The 14,541-nt window shown below is 43.1% G+C and overlaps 1 long non-coding RNA gene across 1 annotated transcript; it reads right to left on the bottom strand.

Moving 5' to 3' along the window:
* Window positions 1–9,239: 9,239 nt before the first annotated feature.
* LOC110534924 lies at window positions 9,240–10,492 on the bottom strand. The gene is made up of 2 exons (XR_002475185.2): window positions 10,224–10,492; window positions 9,240–9,736 (listed from the first exon to the last, which is right to left on the bottom strand). It is a non-coding gene; the product is annotated as an uncharacterized LOC110534924 (long non-coding RNA).
* Between the last annotated feature and the right edge of the window lie 4,049 nt (window positions 10,493–14,541).

Raw genomic sequence — 14,541 nt, 5'->3', positions numbered from 1 at the left:
TTATCTGAGCCCTCACCTCTGAGCTGAGGTGTTTATATAAGGGATTGGTATACATTCCGTTTATTGGGTGTATTTTTTTGTTTGTTTAGAATTTCATGGTGACAAATCAAATTAGGGATGTATTGATGTTATCATTTATGTTGCTATCCGATCTCCCACAGGAAGATATATTTTATGTGTTGCTGTTTGATAATTGCAGTTTCTGAACACTGATAACTTAACATGGGATCAGAGGTGAGTCCCTAGCTACGTGTCTCCATAGCTGAAACATAGCTGGTTTTGCCAGCTCCTTACATTTGAAGTGTAAAATAAACAGTACTGTTATATATGCGAAAATGAACATGTGTTTCTCATTTGTTTTGAATTAATACAGCAGTCTTCAGCTTTTGCATAGCTCTGGCTCTGGGTTATGTCAACTGAGCTTTTACAAATTGAATTGGTGGTCTTTCTCCAGTCTTTGGATCTGTTCACGTTTTTTCATATTGAAGAACACAAAACATTTGAACAACATACATAACAGAGGGTCTTTGAATAGTTGCACACATTTAGTTTGTCGAGTAGAATCTGTCTAACACCCCTACCATAAGACCTCGGGCCCAGAAATAGCCAATCAAAGCTATGACAGGAATGTACCACTGAGCAGGGGAGGAGGGGGGTAAATGATAGGTGCCGTGCTTTGGAGGAAATGGCATGGCAGGGAGCCACTTGCTAAATTTCTTACTGTACCATTCTCTCACATCCCAGGACACAAGGGCCTCGCAGGCCAGAATGAAACAGCCGCAGCAACCCAATTATAGTTTACATTACCAGTGTGGCTGCTTGTGGATCTACGGCTAAATGGGTCGTGGGAATGAGACTCCTGGGCTGGAGCGTAATGAGGTTCGGAGGTATTGGCTGGCAGGATATTGATGGTCTCTCAGGGCTTTACCAGACTCTAATAGTGCTACATCCTGTCCACTAGATGAAAGTGGGGCCAAACACCAGAGGCAAAATAGTTCAGGACCTCCCATGTATTACACGCTTATGGTGCCATTAGAGTGATGAAGTATCATTATTAGCTATTTTGTCAGCTCTCCTCGTAATGGGTACGTAAATATCAACCACGTCCAAAGGCTGTGCCATTCATTTCACTTGTGGAATATTCATTTGACAGGCTAAGGGTAAACATATGGGTATAACGATACATTCAAGTCAAAGTCATTCTCCTAGAGTCAGTCCACCCTTTCCCACAATGCATTCCATTGCACACCTGTAACTCCCTTTCCATACACCCCCCCCCCCCCCCCCCCCCCTGGATATTCTACAGAAGCTCACTGTTACGTAATCAAGTTGTCGTTTCAGGGGCTGTTGTAAATGACTTGTTTATTAGCTCCTCAAAACAAACCACCAGCGGTCTTGTTCTTCCTCTGTGACTCTGGACTGTTTCCCCCTGCAGGCTGTGTTTTTAAGACAGAGAGGCGAAGGGAATGCACTGACTGGGATGTTGTTTCAGTTGAGCCCATCTCATCTGGTTTCAATCCCATGGATACTGAGGACTGTGATCAAATTAGCCTTGATATACATTTTTTTTTTCAAGAAACCAAAAAACGATGTTGGCATACCCAGCGAGGGAGGTCTTGAGCCTCTCTCCCTTTTTGTCATGCTCTCAGTAATGAGACTCATGTTGTGTCTGCGGGCCCCAGCAGGGTTGCAATGTAACTGTGTGACTGTGTGTTCAGCAACGCAGGACCCAGAGGAGGTGCCCAGGCACGCCAGTGCTCAGCTGTTCCTCCCGAACCACTGACTCTCAGGTGTCAGGTGGAGAGTCTGACCGCCTGGTGCCTGTCCTCCCTGGTGCTGCTTGCCCACTCCTCTGTCCCTGCCCAGCAGAGCGCACACTGCAGCAGCTGGGGCTCTCTGCCTGGACTAGGGAGATTCTCAACACCATCTAACTTCAAGCTGTTTTGTATTTTAGCTGCACCAGTGAGAAAAGGGCCCCATGTTATTGTGCGTGGGTGCTCTTCTAAAACACTTCTGCCACGGTGTCGGCCTCTTGTCCTCAAGCTGTCAACAGCTTCTCACAGGAGTCTGGAGGGCGTTAGGTCAAAATGGATGCTTAGCTTCTCTGATCGTTACTGGAGTGTCTGTGCTAGGGTCAAAGTTGATAATTTTCTTATTTTAGAAATGACGTTCCAAAAATCCATGGACTGCAGCTTGTTGGTTAGTGGTGCATGGTCACGTGGTGTGTGGAGTATTGGGTACGTATACTTTACATAGGGGGAGCTTCTATAGAATGACAGGTGTGCAGCTGTGTTATGCCAAGGGCGTATCCTAGGTTGTAACGGGAGGAGTCTAATCTGTGGCTCATGTCATGATGACATGTGGAGTTTGGTGACAAAAGAGTACCACGTATTTATTTCATCATGCATACATGCACTTATTAATACACAGTAAAAGTTTGCACAGACACTTATTATTTAAAATGAGAAAAAAAAATTAAATCAACTTTATGGAGCTAAAGAATCATGTTCACTGCCACAATTGTTTTGTTTACTTTTACAATCCCTTACAATCATTATGGAAGAGCATCCGACAGCATTGAGGTCATTGGAGAATTTAGTCTGACCACACCTGCACTATAAACATGTCTCCCTCTCGCCTCCTAGTGGACAAAACCTAACACTGAGCTACTGTTGGGAAAAGGCATGGCCTCACTTGCCTGCTGAAGGAAGTGTTTGTGACGATGTGTGGTTGTTTGTAGATGCTGTCTCCTCAGTAGGGCCTTTGTCTTGAGGGGGTCTCCTCTTGGGCAGGATGTTTCTACAGCTGCAGCTACAGGTCCTGCTGCTCACCTCTGAAGGTGTGGAAGGTGACACCATACAGGCTCCACAGTCAGCACCTCCTGACTGGTCCAGACGAGTCCTGACACCATCACACCTGGCCCTTCTCTCCCCTCCCCCTTCTTCCCCCTCCCCAGACTTACACCAGCTCAGCTCTAGGTCAACATTCACACTGCTAAATAAACAAAGTAGGAAATAGTATCCCAGGACTACAACAAAACCAGTTAGAAGTGCAACTGGTTGGAAAAACAGATGTAATTGCCCATATGTTCAATAATAATAATAAGGTCATGTCCAGACATAAAATGGAGTTGATGGTCCTTTATTTGCAAGTGTTGCGTGGTTCACACATACATACCCTGCCCAACTTCCGAAAACATCTGAAACCCTTCCTCTTCAAACGCTCTTAAATAATCCCCCCCCCCCCCCCCCCCCCTTCTTTAGCTCTGACTCTACTGATATGTGGTTGTCCCACCTAGCTACCTGTAAGTCACTCTTGACAAGAGCATCTGCTAAATGATTCAAATCTAAATGTGAGGTTCACTGGTTCATCTCATGGATCCACCATGAGGTATTGTAATTACACATTACAATGTAATCAATGTCACTGCGCCGGCCACTCCTGCCTTAACACTACAGATGTGAGTCCAAATGCTGATATGCAGTAAGTGATATAGCTATACAAACAAAAAACTCCCACATGCAAACTATATACAGTACATATAACTCCCCAGTGAGTCCTCTAAAAGCGTGAGCAGCCAGGGCGAGCAGCCTGACCCCAGGGCGCAGTAACCAGCCGGCCCTGCTCTACAGTGTGTCTGCAGGGACAGATTCCAGTTACTGAGCATGGGGGACAGAGGTAGGCGGGGGATGCAATCACAGGCTTGGGCAGTGAAACCATTAACAAGGGCAGGGCCGGCCCTGGGCATAAGTAATAAGCGGTCGATTAGTGACTCCTGACCTAAAAACAGATAAAGACAAAAACACATAAAAAAAATGTGCTGAGAGTAAGTAGAATACATAAGGCGCCATTTTGGAAATTGGTTGTGCATCATCAGTTTCTCTCTTGTTATGTCAGTCACTTACATTCACTCAATTAGCCTATGTCAGCAAAATAAAAATGGATTGGTAAATTAGTTTAACCAGCTATCTAAACCTTGTAGTAATCATGGCCAAATTACCCAGGGGCCCTGTCCTCCAGGGGCCCCCATTGATTTTGTTAGTCACTCTCACTCAGATATCATATTAGCATGACAAAATGCATAGAATTACAGGAAATTCATTTGTCAACTTAAAAAAAAAAATCTCGCCTTGGGCCCACAAAAGGCTTGGGCCTGCCCTGACCAAGGGCCATTGTCAGCACTGTTAATTAATATAGCATAATAACCGAGTAATTAAACATATATGTAAAGAGGTTAGTCAAATTCCAAACAAATTGTTGATAAAAGTAAAGACTACCTCTGGTTGGCACCTTCCTCCTGAGGTGAGGGATCCACAGCAACTCCACCACATGGCCCAGGAATAGGTGGAACAGAACAGGTAGGACACCTCAAGTGGCATGTGGACACTACCTAAACCCACCAGCAGCCTGAGTGGACCAGAGAGCTCACTAGCTGTCCCAGCCCTATGTCAGAGCCTGAGAGGTGTTCTGTAGCTCAGCACCTGCTCAGTCCAGAGCAGGACCTTCCCCCCTGACCCTGTACTTCAACACAGCCCCTAAATTAAATATTAACTAGAGGAACAAACAAACACCCCCCCCCCCCCTCTGCCAAGCATCTGCTCTCCACGCATCATGCTGGCCGGGTGCTCTGTGCTTACACCCCATGGAGCCTGGGCCTATTCAAGTGTATTGCCTTATTAATTATCAGTGAATTGCAATTAGTTACAAATGGTTCATCAATGCTGAATGCCTAGTGAACTCAGCTGTGTGAGTCAGGGCTTTGGCTCCCAAACTGATTGTTGGACTCAATCATTTGATTCCTCTGATGTTATATAATAACTACACAACAGCCAGCTTCCATCTAGGTATTTGCCGGCACTCGTCATGCGCAAAAGATGCAAGATCAAAATCTGACAATTGTGTGTGTGTGTGTGTGTGCGTGCGTGTGTATGTGCGTCCACGTGTATGTGTCTATGAGTGTGCGATCCAGTCTGTCACTCTGACACGTCCCTGAGGCGCTAGCTCTGCTTTCCTCAGCAGTCTTGTCACATCAGTGCCTCTGTTCCCTGAGCTATTGAACCGAACTGTGTGTGAGTGTGAGTGTGTGTGTGTAGCTGTCCTCTGTCTCTGGCGGTTTGTGAATAATTAGTAGAGAAGTGTTCCTGAGTGATAGTAGAACGGCAGGATTGTCTGGCTGTATAACTCCTCTGACTCCTCACTGGGCCCTCACTGGGATGAGTCCATTATATAACGGTCAAATTAGACACACAGCATGGAGACTGTTACTATTACTCCTTTCATGTAACCTGATGAGAGTAGACCAGTATGTGGTCTTTATCATGTGTCCTGGACAGAGAGCCCCAATGCAGTGGGAAGTGCTCAGCTGCTTCCGTGGCCTTGGGCATGTCCGTCGGTGAAACAGTACAGAGGAGAAGTACCAGGACAAACACAAACCAGGTGGTCATTCTCCCAACACCGCAATTTATTGAATCATATTTACACTCTATAGCACAGCCAGAGGGTAATGAGTTACTACTCAAGGCAGCTCAGAAGATTAAATTGAGTTGAAACAGACCAACCCGAAAAGCGACATCGCAGTAAAACAGAACATTTCAAGCAGTTATATTGAAAAATGGCGGAACACTTGCATACCCAACGGTTTTGAGCAGGTGCCGTACACAAATGTTCATTAGCAAAAAAGACTCCTCTGCACACTAGAAGAAATGCTCCCTAGTGTGTTTATTATAAGAAGAAGGTTTTGACCTTTCATCAGGTCTCAATGGGTTGAATGGCAATATAATAAATACTTGGAAGTGTATATTGTAGTGTGCACTATTTCTTTGCTGACTATAAATGTTCAGTTACACGAGGTAATTAACTTTTACTATGTGGACAGGGTAGGTGAAAACATTTTTGTGTGCATATCAAAGTGATAACACGTTATATCGCCATCTAGTGGTATTGCATGGCATGTGCTCAATTGAGAGGTGGCAGAGCGGCAGTGTTGCAACTAAAATATACACGGAGTATACCAAACATTAGGAACACCTTCCTAACATTGCGATCCACCCTCCCCCTTTTGCCCTCAAAACAGCCTCAATTCGTCAGGGCATGGACTCTACAAGGTGTCGAAAGCGTTACACAGGGATGCTGGCCCACGTTGACTCCAATGCTTCCCAGAGTTGTGTCAAATTGTCTGGATGTCCTTAGAGTGGTGGACCACTCTTGAAACACACAGGGAAACTGTTGAGCTTGAAAATCCCAGCAGCGTTGCAGTTCTTGACACAAACCGGTGCGCCTGGCACCTACTACCATACCCCGTTTAAAGGCACTTACATTTTCTGTCATACCCATTCACCCTCTGAATTGCACACATACAACATTCATGTCTCAATTGTCTCAAGGCTTATAAATCCTTCTTGTGTTCTTTCAAACAAACTTATGGAGGCATGAATTTGTTTTGCAAAGGAGTGATCATAAAACTATTGCAAATTAATCAGGGGTTATAAAAGAGTCTGAACAACAAAAAACACGTATTTATTGTTATGGGTGTTGATTTAATCTAGGCTGAATGTTAGCTTTACTATGTGAAGTGTATCAACTGGAGCCTGGTAGGAGTGAAACTGTGTCATGGTAAGTCTATTAATGGCTCTGTGCAGGTGTGGGCTAGCCACTGATCTCAGAGATAAGTATATTTTCAGAGTCAATTTCCAGAGGTCCATTTATCCTCCGAAGAAAACCCATTAGAAACAGAGAGCCGTGGAGAGCTGCAACACTGAGTGGTTTATTCTACCTGGCCAGGAGACTCATCAAAGGGTGTGTGCAGCCTCTTCATACCCCACTGTGTCTCTGTGGGGTTCTCTCTACAGGATTAAAGAACAGTACGGACCAATAGGGGGTCACCAGAGGTTAAATAACTAATCTGCGCAGAGTCATCAGTAGAATACTTAAAACGTACAGACATCTGCTCTGAGAATATATTATATACTATATAAATCAAATCAAATGTTATTAGACACATGCGTCGAATACAACAGGTGTAGTAGACCGTGCAGTGAAATGTTTACTTACGAGCCCCTAACCGACAGTGCAGTTAAAAAAATATGGATAAGAATAAGAGAAGAAATAACAATATATACAGGGGGGTGCCGGTACAGAGTCAATGTGCAGGGCCACCGGTTAGTTGAGGTAGTATGTACATGTAGGTAGAGTTAATTAAAGTGACTATGCATAGATGACAACAGAGAGTGGCAGTGGTGTGGAGAGGGGGGGGGGGGGGGGGGGGGGGGGGCGCAATGTGAATAGTCTGGGTAGCAATTTGACTAGATGTTCAGGAGTCTTATGGCTTGGGGATAGAAGCTGTTTAGAAGCCTCTTGGACCTAGACTTGGCTATCCAGTGCAGCTTGCCGTGTGGTAGCAGAGAGAACAGGGTGACTGGAGTCTGAGAATTTTCAGGGCCTTCCTCTGACACCGCATGGTATAGAGGTCCTGGATGGCAGGAAGCTTGGCCCCAGTGGTGTACTGGGCCGTTCACACTACCCCCTGTAGATTATGGTCTTTAGCTTTGTATGAACAGTCGGAAGTTTACATACAATTTAGCCAAATACATTTAAACTCAGTTTTTCACAATTCCTGACATTTAATCCGAGTAAAAATCCCCTGTTTTAGGTCAGTTAGGATCACCACTTTATTTTAGAATAATAGTAGAGAGAATTATTTATTTCAGCTTTTATTTCTTTCATCACATTCCCAGTGGGTCAGAAGCTTACATACACTCAATTAGTATTTGGTAGCATTGCCTTTAAATTGTTTAACTTGAGTCAAACATTTCGGGTAGCCTTCCACAAACTTCCCACAAAAAGTTGGGTGAACTTTGGAAGTATTCTTGGGGTCATTGTCCATTTGGAAGACCCATTTGCGACCAAGCTTTAACTTCCTGACTGATGTCTTGAGATGTTGCTTCAATATATCCACCTAATTTTCCTCCCTCATGACGCCATCTATTTTGTGAAGTACACCAGTCCATCCTGCAGCAAAGCACCCAAATAACATGATGCTGCCACCCCCATGCTTCACGGTTGGGATGGTGTTCTTCGGCTTGTAAGCCTCCCGGTTTTCCCTCCAAACATAACAATGGTCATTATGGCCAAACAGTTCTATTTTTGTTTCATCAGACCAGAGGACATTTCTCCAAAAAGAACGATCTTTGTCCCCATGTGCAGTAGCAAACCGTCATCTGGATTTTTATGGCAGTTTTGGAGCAGTGGCTTCTTCCTTGCTGAGCGGCCTTTCAGGTTATGTCGATATAGGACTTGTTTTACTGTGGATATAGATACTTTTGTACCTTTTTCCTCCAGCATCTTCACAAGGTCCTTTGCTGTTGTTCTGGGATTGATTTGCACTTTTCGCACCAAAGTATGTTCATCTCTAGGAGACAGAACGTGTCTCCTTCCTGAGCGGTATGATGGCTGTGTGGTCCCATAGTGTTTGTACTTGCATACTATTGTTTGTACAGATGAACGTGATACCTTCAGGCGTTTGGAAATTGCTCCCAAGGATGAACCAGACTTGTGGAGGTCTACAGTTTTTTTTCTGAGGTCTTGGCTGATTTCTTTTGACTTTCCCATGATGTCAAGCGAAGAGGCACTGAGTTTGAAGGTAGGCCTTGAAATACATCCACAAGGTACACCTCCAATTGACTCAAATGATGTCAATTAGCCTATCAGAAGCTGCTGAAGCCATGACATAATTTTCTGGAATTTTCCAAGCTGTTTCAAGGCACAGTCAACTTAGTGTATGTAAACTTCTGATCCACTGGAATTGTGATACAGTGAATTATAAGTGAAATAATCTGTCTGTAAACAATTGTTGGAAAAATAATTTGCGTCATGCCCAAAGTTGATGTCCTAACCGACTTGCCAAAACGATCGTTTGTTATCAAGAAATAAAGAAATGTGGAGTGGTTGAAAAACGAGTTAATGACTCCAACCTAAGTGTATGTAAACTTCCCACTTCAACTGTCCATGTTAGTAAGTACTGATGAAAATGTAACACAGTCACCTTGACCACACATTCAGATTCAAAGCAAAAAAAAAAAAAAGTGTCTCCTTTGAATGGTCTATAAGGCTGTCTATAAGGCAATATAACATGAAGTTAGTATCATCATGATTAGTATGTATAAGCCCAAGCTATGTGAAGGAGGTGTCTATAGGGTCCATAGGATCTTTACAGAAAAATGAATTGGCTCAACAGAAATGGCTGCATAACTTGCCAAATAAAACATTTATTAGACAACTAGGATAGCATTAAGGTCAACATGTTACAATTTCATGATCACAATATCACCGTCACAGACGGAAAGCATACAGCAATGTGATAGGTGTAGTCACCATGACACAGGGTATAATTAACAATGTATTTGGGTTCTATCTTAAGGCCAAGCTGAGCCATCCTCTCGGCGGACAGTCCACCAGAGAGAAGGATGATTATGAAGTCACCCTCTTCCCTGGTTGTTTACACTTGGCAGTGACTGCTCCATGCCGTCTTCCTCTTCCTCTTATCTGTGGCCTCCAAGCACATCTTACCACACCGTTAGAGCATGTCCAAGTTTGACCGCTAAGTCTGATGAATCCCACTGAGCCCAACAGTCTCACCGGCAATGGTTGGACAGGCTCCTTCTATCTATGCCATAGGTATTTAGGCCTGGGGTGGGGTGGGGTGGGGTGGGGTGATCCTCACCTGTCCATGGAGCTGCATCTGTAGGGGGACAGAACATCACTAGCTCTACCTTACATGTACTCAATTTTACATAGGCTATCTTCTCTACATTTTACAGAGTGGGATGAAATACAACACAAGGCAATATTTATACACAGAAAATCTCATCTTCATGGATAAGCCTATAAGCCTATTGTTGTCCACTTTTGACCTTGTAAAAAAATTACATGTTCAAATTTACTGAATAAAACAGAGATTATTCAATTAAAAATATCGCACTGTTAACGATGGACTTAACCAAATTGATATGGGAGCTAAAACATCATTGAATGGCATCCGCTGTCATTCAACAAGTAGCCTAAGCACACAATGGAAAACGTCCGGTAGCATCAATTCATAAATGTGTTGGCTAAAAACAAAACATATTACAAGGAATGTCACCAAATGCCACTGTCCAACAAAAGCCATTGCCGCCATAACAAGCCCCGTTAAAATGGCAGCAGTTCGATCAATACCGTTTCCTTACCTTGGACAGTTCTGTTACCTCGATAAGTGACCTTCGCTTGTTTAAATGTAGTCATTGTCGGTGTCTCGGCATATATACCAGAGGATGACGTATAGAATGAGCAGGATGGCGAAGAGAAACAAAGCAATGAATATGGCTTTGGTGACAGGGGACACCGACTGCATGGCAGGGAGGACGGTTGAGCGGAGCTGTGTAGACGGTGGAGCTCTCAGACATCTCTGGTGATCAGGATGCAGGAGGCTTCTCCAGTGCCACAGCGCATCTAATATCAGACGACTGGCAGTGCCCATCAACTTTTCGCAGCAGTGCCAATATAAAAACAAGGTGCTTGATGTATGATATTAAAACTGTAACCAATTGTTTGCCTCCAACTTCAATTAGCTAAGCTACAATGAGGTAGGTAGCATATATCCATCTTCTCAATATTAATACAATATCAAAAAGATTCAATGCATCACCCCATTACTTACTTTCTATTACTTAGAATAATTTAAAATATGTATTTTTTTATTTATTTTTATTCACATTGGAATATGGCATACTTTGTACAACGTGCACAGTAAATGAAAAAAATATAATTTACTTATAAAATCTGTTACCAAACTTATCTGTATCTGCACAGTCCTTCCTGTAAATGTGTTTTCATTACATTTTCAGTGGAAATTATGAAAAGTATTCAGACCCCTTGACTTTTTCCCCATCAGTTTGGATGGGGAGTGTCGCTGCACAGCTATTTTCAGGTCTCTCCAGAGATGTTCGATTGGGTTCAAGACCAGGCTTTGGCTGGGCCACTCAAGGACATTCAGAGACTTGTCCCCAAGCCACTCCTGCGTTGTCTTGGCTGTGTGCTTAGGATCGTTGTCCCGTTACAATGTGAACCTTCACCCCCAGTCTGAGGTCCTGTGTGCTCTGGAGCAGGTTTTCATCAAGGATCTCTCTGTACTTTTCTCTGTTCACCTTTCCCTCATTCCTGACTAGTTTCCCAGTCCCTACATCATAATGCTGCCACCACCATGCTTCACCGTAGGGATGGTGCCAGGTTTCCTCCAGATGTGAAGCTTGACATTCAGGCCAAAGAGTTCAATCTCGGTTTCATCAGACCAGAGAATGTTGTTTCACATGGTCTGAGAGGTGCACCTTTAGGTGCCTTTTGGCAGACTCCAAGTTGACTGTCATGTGCCTTTTACTGAGGAGTGGCTTCCGTCTGGCCACTCTACAATAAAGGCCTGATTGGTGGAGAGCTGCAGAGATAGTTGTTCTTCTGGAACGTTCTCCCATCTCCACAGAGGAACTCTGGAGCTCACCTCCCTGACAAAGGCCCTTCTCCCCCCATTGCTCAGTTTGTCCGGGCGGCCAGCTCTAGGAAGAGTCTTGGTGGTTCCAAACTTGTTCCATTTAAGAATGATGGAGGCCACTGTATTCTTTGGGACCTTCAATGCTGCAGAAATATTTTGCTACCCTCAGCTCAGTTTCGAGTCTCATAGCAAAGGGTTGAGTTGGCTGGATGTCTTTTGGGTGGTGGACCATTCTTGATACACATGGAAATCTGTTGAGTGGGAAAAACCCAGCAGAGTTGCAGTTCTTGACACAAACAGGTGCGCCTGGCACCTACTACCGTACCCCTATCAAAGGCACTTACATATTTTGTCTTTCCCATTTACCCTCTGAATGGCACACATACAGAATCCATGTCTCAATTGTCTTAAGGTTTAAAAATCGTCTTTTAACCTGTCTCCTCCCCTTCATCTACACTGATTTAAGTGGATTTAACAAGTGACATCAATAAGGGCTCATAGCGTTAACCTGGTCAGTCTATGTCATGGAAAGGGCAGGTGTTCTTCATTTTTTTGTATACACATATTTCTGCTGTTTGGAAGAGAATAGGATGTTATGCAGAAAATGTGTTGGTTGTACAGGATGTTTGTGCACATGGAAGTGAGTGTTTTATGTTTACTATAGGTTAATGAGGCAATACAAATGTGACGTTACTAAAATGAAAGGGCATTTAGTTAAAAGGGCCCACTTTGTTTCATAATTTGACAATAACTAGATTAAATCATTATTCAAATTACAAAAATGTGACTGACAATGATATTTTAGTCCAAATGACTGTCGACTAAATCTAAAAAGAAAAGAGCCAAAATTACAGGAGTATTTATGTCTGTTTTAAAGCCCTTTTGTTAGGAAAAACTAATTCTGATTATCTGGGCCTGACTCCCCAGTGGGTGGACCTATGGACTCGCGGGCCAAGCCATGGCTGCGCCTCCGCCTAGTCATGTGAAATCCAACGATTATGGCCTAATTAATTTATTTCTATTGACTGATTTCCTTCTATGAACTGTAATTCAGTCAAATCTTTGAAATTGTTGCATGTTGAGTTTATATTTTTGTTCAGTGTAATTCCCCCCCCCCCCCCCCCCCCCCAAAATGGCATAATAATTTTAGACCCCACTGTACTTCCGACTGAAATTTGGAATTAGCTGTTGTGACACATCTTAGTGCTTTCATTGAGGTAATGGCAATAACGGCAGATTCAAAAGATTAATCAAATTATTTTTACACATTTGTTTCGGATACTCCCAAAGTGTTCTAAAATAGAGAATGAAATAACTTGATGGTCCATGTTAATAGTATCTTAAAATATCCTGTGTGAATCTATTTGACTTAGTTACTTCTCCCACTCCCCCTTCACCGATGGGTATTGCAGCTCGCGAGTTTGCTTCACAAAAGAGTCTCACTCAGAAATATTAGTGACAACCACTGCTCTAAGGCCAACAACGTTGGAAAAACCAATCCACAAATCCGCTATAGGTAATTTGAGTAAGGAGCTTATTCAGAATCCAATGACTTTAGACTGATGGTCTAAAGATGATTATAACGAACACCCCTTGAAAATATGAAATCCATATACTGTTGAAGTCGGAAGTTTACATACACTTAGGTTGGAGTCATTAGAACTCGTTTTTCAACCATTCCACAAATGTCTTGTTAACAAACTATAGTTTTGGCAAGTCGGTTAGGACATCTACTTTGTGCATGACACAAGTAATTTTTCCAACTATTGTTTACAGACAGATTATTTCCCTTACAATTCACTGTATCACAATTCCATTGGGTCTTTTAAACACCTTGGAAAATTCCAGAAAATTGTCATGGCTTTAGAAGTTTCTGATTGGCTAATTGGCATGATTTGAGTCAATTGGAGGTGTACCTGTGGATGAATTTCAAGCCCTACCTTCAAACTCAGTGCCTCTTTGCTTGACATCATGGGATAATCAAAAGAAATCAGCCAAGACCTCAGAAAAGAAATTATAGACCTCCACAGGTCTGGTTCATCCTTGGGAGCAATTTCCAAACGCCTGAAGGTACCACGTTCATCTGTACAAACAATAGTACGCAAGTATAAACACCATAGGACCATGCAGCCGTCATACCGCTCAGGAAGGAGACGCGTTCTGTCTCCTAGAGATTAACGTACTTTGGTGCGAAAAATGCAAACCAATCCCAGAACTACAGCAAAGGACCTTGTGAAGATGCTGGAGGAAACAAGTACAAAAGTATTTATTTCCACAGTAAAAACGAGTCCTATATCAACATAACCTGAAAGTCCACTCAGCAAGGAAGAATCCACATGGGGACAAAGATCGTACTTTTTGGAGAAATGTCCTCTGGTCTGATGAAACAAAAATAGAGCTGTTTGGCCATAATGACCATCGTTATGTTTGGAGGAAAAAGGGAGAGGCTTGCAAGCCGAAGAACACCATCCCAACCGTGAAGCACGGGGGTGGCAGCATCATGTTTTGGGTGTGCTTTGCTGCAGGAGGCTTGGTCGCAAATGGGTCTTCCAATTGGACAATGACCCTAAGCATACTTCCAAAGTAAGGACAACAAAGTCAAGGTATTGGAGTGGCCATCACAAAGCCCTGACCTCAATCCTATAGAAAAAAAATAATTGTGGACAGAACTGAAAAAAATTGTGCGCGCAAGGAGGCCTACAAACCTGACTCAGTTACACCAGCTCTGTCAGGAGGAATGGGCCAAAATTCACCCAACTTGTTGTGGAAGGCTACCTGAAACGTTTGACCCAAGTTAAACAATTTAAAGGCAATGTTACCAAATACTAATTGAGTGTATGTAAACTTCTGACCCACTGGGAATGTGATGAAAGAAAGAAAACTGAAATACATTATTCTTTCCACTATTCTGACATTTCACATTCTTAAAATAAAGTGGTGATCCTAATTGACCCAAAATAGGGAATTTCTACTAGGATTAAATGTCAGGAATTGTGAAAAATTTAGTTTAAATGTATTTGGTT

The sequence above is a fragment of the Oncorhynchus mykiss genome, chromosome 10 (assembly GCF_013265735.2).
Source record: "Oncorhynchus mykiss isolate Arlee chromosome 10, USDA_OmykA_1.1, whole genome shotgun sequence".
Lineage (NCBI taxonomy): Eukaryota > Metazoa > Chordata > Actinopteri > Salmoniformes > Salmonidae > Oncorhynchus > Oncorhynchus mykiss.
The sequence above is the reverse complement of the archived record's forward strand: the minus strand, read 5'-3'. Positions and strand labels throughout refer to the sequence as shown.